Raw genomic sequence first — 8365 nt, 5'->3', positions numbered from 1 at the left:
ATATTTCTCCTGGCAATCTTGATTCCAGCTTGTGCTTCTTCCAGCCCAGCGTTTCTCATGACGTACTCTGCATAGAAGTTAAATAAGCAGGGTGACAACATACAGCCTTGACATACTCCTTTTCCTATTTAGAACCAGTCTGTTGTTCCATGTCCAGTTCTAACTGTTGCTTCCTGACCTGCATATAGGTTTCTCAAGAGGCAGGTCAGTCTGTCTGGTATTCCTATCACTTGAGATGGGAATACCAAACCACCTGACCTGTTGCTAGAAATCTCTGTGCAGATCAAGAAGCAACAGTTAGAACTGGACATGGAACAACATAAGTGAAGTCGCTCAGTTGTGTCCGACTTGGACTGTAGCCTACCAGCCTCCTCCCTCCATGGGATTCTCCAGGCAAGAGTACTGGAGTGGGTTGCCATTTCCTTCTCCAGGGGATCTTCCTGACCCAGGGATTGAACCCGGGTCTCCCGCACTCCAGGCAGGTGCTTTAACCTCTGAGCCACCAGGGAAGAGCAGAATGGAACAACAGAATGGAACAATGAAACAACATTGGAGAAGACTTTTGAGAGTCCCTTGGACTGCAAGTATATCCAACCAGTCAATCTTAAAGGAAATCAGTCCTGAATATTCATTGGAGGAACTGCTGCTGAAGCTGAAGCTCCAATATTTTGACCACCTGATGAGAAGAGCTTATTCATTAGAAAAGACCCTGATGCTGGGAAAGCTTGAAGGCAGGAGTAGAAGGTGATGACAGGGGATGAGACAATTGGATGGCATGACCGACTCAATGGACATGAGTTTGAGCAATCTTCAGAAGATGTTGAAGGACAAGAAGGCCTGGAGTGCTACAGTCCATGGGGTAGCAAAGAGTCGGACACTATTGAGCAACTGAGCAATAACAGTACTCTAGGCATTTTAGAAGTTTTCTATAAATTTTCCCAAATTAGAATAAAACCTATGGAGTAAATATTATTCTAGTTTTTAGATCAGAAAACTAAGGCTTTGTGAATTTATGGAATTAAGCCAAGAGGGTCACTATTAGATTTAGCATTGAAACCTGCTGCTACTGCTGCTAAGTCGCTTCAGTCATGTCCGACTCTGTGAGACCCCATAGACGGCAGCCCACCAGGCTCCCCCGTCTTTGGGATTCTCCAGGCAAGAACACTGGAGTGGGTTTCCATTTCCTTCTCCAATGCATGAGAGTGAAAAGTGAAAGTGAAGTCGCTCAGTTGTGTTGACTCTCAGTGACCCCATGGCCTGCAGCCTACCAGGCTCCTCCATCCATGGGAGTTTCCAGGCAAGAGTACTGGAGTGGGGTGCCATTGCCTTCTCTAATTGAAACCTAGTTCTGAGTTCAAATTCTATACTCTTTCTGTCAAAATAAACTGAAATAGGAAATGAGTTAAAGGCTAAAATTATGGTAAAAATAGCAAAATGTAAATAAAGATTTCAGAAAATATAGAACAGTGTTGTTCTTGTTTTTTGTGGTGGGACTCTTGGGCATGACAGAGAACGAGATGGTTGGGTGGGTCATCCAACCAATGGACACGGGTTTGAGTGAACTCTGGGAGATGGTGAAGGACAAGGATGCCTGGAGTGCTGCAGTTCATGAGGTCACAGAGTTGGACATGACTTAGCAACTGAACCTCTGCTGCTGCTCCTAAGTCACCTCAGTTGTGTCTGACTCTGTGCGACCCTATGGACAGCAGCCCACCAGGCTCCTCTGTCCACGGGATTGTCCAGGCAAGAATACTGGAGTGGGTTGCCATTTCCTTTTCCAAACTGAACTTCAACAAGACTGAAAAAGAATTTTTTAAATGGATGAACGAATAAATAGTTTTCTAATCATCAAACAGAGAGATTCCTATTTCTTAACTTGAGAAAATAAAACTTTTATTGATATAGTTTTCCTTTTAGTGCACAAATTGGTTTGTAGTTTTATGTCTTTCCATGTACAGCCCTAAAATATTTCATTCCTTTCACTTAGATACTTATAAATGGTAGTTGACACTTCACATATCTGACAAAGCTATTGTGTTTGATAATAATAAAATTTACTAACCAAGTTTTCTATGTTCTATGAATAAAAAATGAAAATTGCTCACAGGCAGTTTCTCTGCAGAGAAGGAATAGTAGAAATTTAAGCAATTTCCTGTGATTTGCATCAAGCCAGGAAGCTAATCTGAATCAGTCATACATTTTTTGTCTTAACAGAATAGAAGAGCTCTTGCCAGAAATTACCCTGATGGTTGACTCTCAAAACACAAGCTGGGATTTGGCTTCCTGGTTTTGAATCATATGCAGGAATTAAATACTTAATTTATCCTCTTCCCAGGAGATCATCTGAATGTGGTAAGTCACCATTACTTTACTATTTGGCTTTTCAGACCAGTTGAAAAGAATTATACCAACATTATTTGATTCCTTTCTGATTTGGCTCTTAAATATCAAGATCTCTCTTATAGGAGAGATCACAAGTTCTAACATGAGTCTGAGCAAACTCCAGGATATTGTGAAGAAGAGGGAAGCCTGGCATGCTGCACTCTGTGGGGTCACAAAGAGTCAGACACAACTTAGCAACTGAACAATGAACAACAATGCTAATTAGAAAATATTTAGAACTGAACAATCTGCAGAACATATTAGGGTCAGTGGCTCATATTAACTCATGTTAAAACACAAGTTTAACCATATAGAGCTTTAGCCATTAGCCCAATCTATCTCTGTGACATTTTGAATCCAGGGGATTAATTTATTACTTCCTTGCATTTTAAATTAAAAAATTCTTTGACTGGATTAACTTTGAGTTAAAGTCTGTATGAGTTAAAGTGTGGCCTTGAAAGAAGTAAAAATGCATTTCATGGTTTAACTTAGGTACAAAGATTGAGTGATATGTCTTTCAGTCTGTCTTTTTTTCACATAATTATTGATTTTGTTAGGTAGGGCTAGATTATGCTGCCAATTATCAGTGGATTCAAATAACAAAGGTGTGATTTTTGCTCAAATTACATAAATGACATAGTCAGCAAATTCAGTCAGAGACCCAATCAAAACAGCATAGGGAGAGAAACATAGAATCTAAATCATACAGTGACTTTTCACCCTCTGCATGGCAGTGAGATACCCTATGTACTCTCCCATTTTGTTGTCCAAAGCAATTCTCATTATCATGCCTATCTCCAAAATCAATTGAGAAGTTCAGCTTATCATGTGCACCGAATGACAGAGCACCAGAAGTGTTTGATGATCAATACCAGTGACTCCCACATGATTCTTTATAGCACACATTTCCTTTTCTCTCCCAGCAGCATAGAGGTTGCAATATCAAATCCTCACACTGAAAAATCTGGGACAGAGTAGACTGAGCTACTTCCTTGCTACAGAGTCTAGACCAAGTTTCTAAAACTCAGTGCCTGTTTCTTCATCTGTAAATGGTGAAAAGCAGTGACTCCTCCATCACAGGCAAATTTCCAGTTTTTACAATGAGCTGTTTTTGAGCATTTTTCCTTTTACCTTTATTATTTCTTTACTAGCACTCCACCATCTTAATTTAGCTTTATATCAGATTTTTATATGTGGAGGGCAAGTATACCCTCACATATCTTCAAAATTGCATAGGCAATTTTGTCCTTTGTTTTCTACATGAATTTGTAAAACTTTAAGAAAAGGTATTTAATATTTACACTGAAGTTAAATGTTAGGTAACAATTGACTATTGTATGATATTGAGACTTTCTAGCCACTAACCCTAATATGTTCTGCAGATTGTTCAGTTCTAAATATTTTCTAATTAGCATTGTTGTTCATTGTTCAGTTGCTAAGTTGTGTCTGACTCTTTGTGACCCCACAGAGTGCAGCATGCCAAGCTTCCCTCTTCTTCACAATATCCTGGAGTTTGCTCAGACTCATATCCATTGAGCCAGTGATGCCATCCAACCATCTCATCTGTTGTCCCCTTCTCCTCCTGCCTTCAATCTTTCCCAGCATCAAGGTCTTTCCAAATGAGTCAGCTCTTCTCATTAGGTGGCCAGAGTATTGGAGCTTTAGCATCAGTCCTTCCTGAATATTCAAGATAGATTTCCTTCAGGATAGACTGGTTTGATCACTTTGCTGTCCAAGGGACTCTCAAAAGTCTTTTCTAGCACCACAGTTCAAAAGCATCAATTCTTCGGTGCTCAACTATCTTTATAGTCCGATTCTCACATCCATATGTGACTACTGGAAAAATCACAGCTTTGACTATAAGGACTTTTGTTGACAAAATGATGTCTTTGCTTTTTAATATGCTGTCTAGGTTCGTGATAGCTTTTCTTCCAAGGAGCAAGTGTCTTTTAATTTCATGGTTGCAGTCACAGTCCGCAGTGATTTTCAAGCCCAATAAAATAGAATCTGTCACTGCTTCCATTTTTTAGCCACCTACTTGCCGTGAAGTGATGGGACTGATGCCATGATCTTCGTTTTTTGAATGCTGAGTTTTAACCCAACTTTTTCATTCTCCTCTTTCACTCTTACCAAGAGACTCTCTATTTCCTCTTCACTTTGGTAGCTTCACTTTCTGCCTTTAGAGTGGTATCACCTGCATATCTGAGGTTGTTAATGTTTCTCCTGGCAGTCTTAATTCTAGGTTGTGAGTCAGTCAGTCTGGTATTTTGCATGATGTACTCTGCATATGTTAAATAAGCAGGGTGACAATATACAGTCTTTTTGTACTCCTTTCCCAGTTTTGAACCAGTCTGTTGTTCTACGTATAGTTCTAACTTTTGCTTTTTTGTCCTGCATACAGGTTTCTCAGGAGACAGATAAGGTGCTCTGGTATTCCCACCTCTTTAAGAATTTTCCAAGCTTTGTTGTGATCCACACAGTCCAAGACTTTAGCATAGTCAGTGAACCAGGAGTAGATGTTTTCTTTTTTTATTTCCTTGCTTTTACTATGATTCAGTAGATGCTGGCAGTTTGAAATCTGTTTTTTCTGCTTTTTCTAAACTCAGCTTGTACCCTGGAAGTTCTTGGTTTACGTACTACTGAAGCCTAGCTTGAAGGATTTTGAGCATTTCCTTGCTAGCATGTGAAATGAGCAGTTGTTCAGTAGTTTGAGCGTTCTTTGGTATTGCCTTTCTTTGGGATTGCAATGAAAACTGACTCTTGGAGGGCACAAACAAAACCTTGTGTACAGTAGGACCCAAGGAGAGGAGTAGTGATGTCACAAGAGACTGAGTCAGACCTGCCTGTGAGCATTATTAGGGTTTCCAGAGGAGGAGGAGGAGGCATGGATTGGAAGTTGTGTGCTGTGGGGACAGGGCACTGGCAGAAGCAGTTCCGGGAGGTATGTGCTGACATAAGTCCTTTTTGGAGGTCTCCATCCTGGAGGAGGGCATGGCAACCCACTTCAGCATTCTTGCCTGGAGAATCCCTATGGACAGAGGAGCCTGGCAGGCTATAGTCCATGAAGTCACAAAGACTCAGACACAATTGAGGGACTAAGCATATAGTAGCCCTACCACAGAGCTTGTAAACTCCAGGATTGGGCCACCTTAGGCCAAAGGACTAATAGGGAGGGAACACAGCCTCTCCAATTAGCAGACAATTGGATTAAAGATTTACTGAGCATGGCCTTGCCCACCAGAGCAAGACTCAGTTTTCCCCACAGACAATCTTTCTCTTCAGGAAGCTTGCACAAGCCTCTTACCTTCATCCATCAGAGAGCAGACAGAAGTAAGAACTATAATCTCACCACCTCCAGAAAGAAAACTGCAATCACAGAAAGTTAACCAAAATGATCACATGGATCACAGCCTTGTCTAAGTCAATGAAACTATGAGCCATGCCATGCAGGGACACTCAAGACAGACGGGTCATGGTGGAGAGTTCTGACAAAACATGGTCCCGTGCAGGAGGAGATGGCAAACCACTTCAATATTCTTGCCTTGAGAACCCCATGGTCAGTGTGAATTAGCATTATGATTTCTTAATTCATTTATTATTTAGCAGCATTTCTTTTAAGTTCCCCAAATTGTATTTTATAATTTGTTCTATATTGATTTCTAATTTTGACATGTATTTAAAGAAAATTATACATATGTTACTGATTCTTTGGTATTATTTTCTTTATGTGTCTCTCTTAAACTCTATTTAGATATTTTATTGTTTTGTAATCTGAGAGTCCCTTTCTCTTTAACAGTTAAGTTTATGTACTCTATACTTATTTTGGCTATCGATATATTTGGTACCATTTTTACCACGTTTTGGCCAACAGTTTTCCCCATATTACTGTGTGTATGTGTGTGTGCTTGATTCTCAGTTGTGTCTGACTCTCTGTGGCCCCATGAACTGTAGCTTGCCAGCCTCCTCTGTCCATGGAATTTTCCAAGCAAGAATACTGGAGTGGGTTGTCATTTCCTACTCCAGGGAATCGTCCTGACCCAGTGATTGCACCAGCATCTCCTGGGTCTCCTGCATTGGCAGGTGGATTCTTTACCACTAGTACAAACTGAGAAGCCCACATTACTATGGAGACATATAAAGATCTAATATAGTCATTTTAACCTCAGTTAATAAATTGTTGTTTGTTTCTCTATTAGAAAATGTTTCACCTTTTTTGTCATTGTAGACAGTATTGAGGATGCTCGTATACATCTCTTTGTTTACATATATGAGAGAAATTTTGGATAGACACTGAAAACTACTGGTCTCAAATTTTACATCTTCAACTTTAGTAGCAATTGCTAAGCTGCTGCCAAAAGTAGTTGTACAAATTAAAAACCCATCATCAATTATTATGTTAATTTATCTCAAGTTAATAAATTATCTCCTTATTACTAAAATGGATCCAAGTAAAAGTACTGAAATTCACACTACAAATTAAAGCTTGAATGGTAATAATACTGGGATATCAGAGTACTCCAAAAAGGGTTCCTTTTCCCTCAAATGTTTTAAAAGTACTCTGATTCTTTAGTACCTGGAGATTTCTTAATTACTCTTTGTTTGCCAAAATGTTCACTTTCCAGTGAAATAGCTCTGTCCAGTATTTGTCATTTTTTATTGGTATCCCTTGTCTAGCTTCTGCCACTGATGATCTTCTCTACCCCTGTGATTTTTGTGATAGGCCATTTAGTCCAGCTTTCCCCTTGCTGCTGGCCTAAATTATGACGAGTCCTTCCTGCTTCATCTTCTCCAGTATTATCAACCTTTGGCTATCATTATCTTTCTGATATCTTAAACACAATCTTAAAATAAACCAGTGGTGTAATGTAGTATTAAAATCACTTGTGTACTCTTACTAGATTGCATTAATAGAAGTTTAGAGAGTAGAACATAATACTATTAAACTTGTGTTGCATACCATTCAAACCACATGAATTAGTATTGTGTTGAATTCTGGGTGACAGATTTTAAAAGAGGAATTGAAAAATAAGAGACAGTACAGTGAAGGACATCCAGAATGGTGAGCTGATGGAAGTGCATGAAGCATAGTGGGAGAAAAAATGAAAGAGAAGGAGAGAAAGTGAGAGAGAGAGAAAAAAAGAAAAAAAAAAAATAAGAGGAAGAAGCCTAGAAAGTTTCTCCCCAGAGAAAAGAGGTCTTAGTGAAGACACATGACAGCTGTCTTCAAATATCTAAAGCTCTGTCAAGGGACAGAGAAAGAGCATAAAGTTATTCTTTGTCACTGTTGAAAGCAGAATCAGGATTAATATGTGACTTAGAAAGACATGGCTCCCAGTCCACTTAAAGAAGATACTGGTCACTGTCACGTTCATCTAGCGAAAGAACTATCTGCCTTGAGACATAGTAAATCTCTCGAGTTCTGTATGTTGCAATATATAGTAGATCACTAGAGGGAGCAGGATTTTTCACCATCTTTGAATCAAATACCCTACACATGGAGAAAAAATATATATATTTTAATATGTGCATTTGTGTGTAAACATATAGTCCTTATATGTATTATCATATAAAATAACATTGAAATAAATATTTTATATATGTAATGTATTTTCAAATGCTTTGACTAGTGAAAGGGAAAGTTGCTCAGTCGTGTCTGACTCTTTGTGTCTGACTCTTTGTGACCCCATGGTCTATATAGTCCATGGAATTCTCCAGGCCAAAATACTTGAGTGGTTAGCCTTTCCCTTCTCCAGGAGATCTTCCCAGCCCCAGGGATTGAATACAGGTCTCCCACTTTGTGGGCAGATTCTTTAACAGCTGAGCCACAAGGGAGACCCACTTTGACTAGAGCATTTATTATAAATATTATTTAAAATTCTTCCCCAAATTCAATGCTTTATATTTATATTACTTATTTATAATTTTAAGTCACAAAATTGTACGTTCAGAAGTACAATTAATTGCATTCTAATGCTAGATTCAC

This window comes from Bison bison, unplaced genomic scaffold (assembly GCF_000754665.1).
Source record: "Bison bison bison isolate TAMUID 2011002044 unplaced genomic scaffold, Bison_UMD1.0 scf7180017864508, whole genome shotgun sequence".
Lineage (NCBI taxonomy): Eukaryota > Metazoa > Chordata > Mammalia > Artiodactyla > Bovidae > Bison > Bison bison.
The sequence above is the reverse complement of the archived record's forward strand: the minus strand, read 5'-3'. Positions refer to the sequence as shown.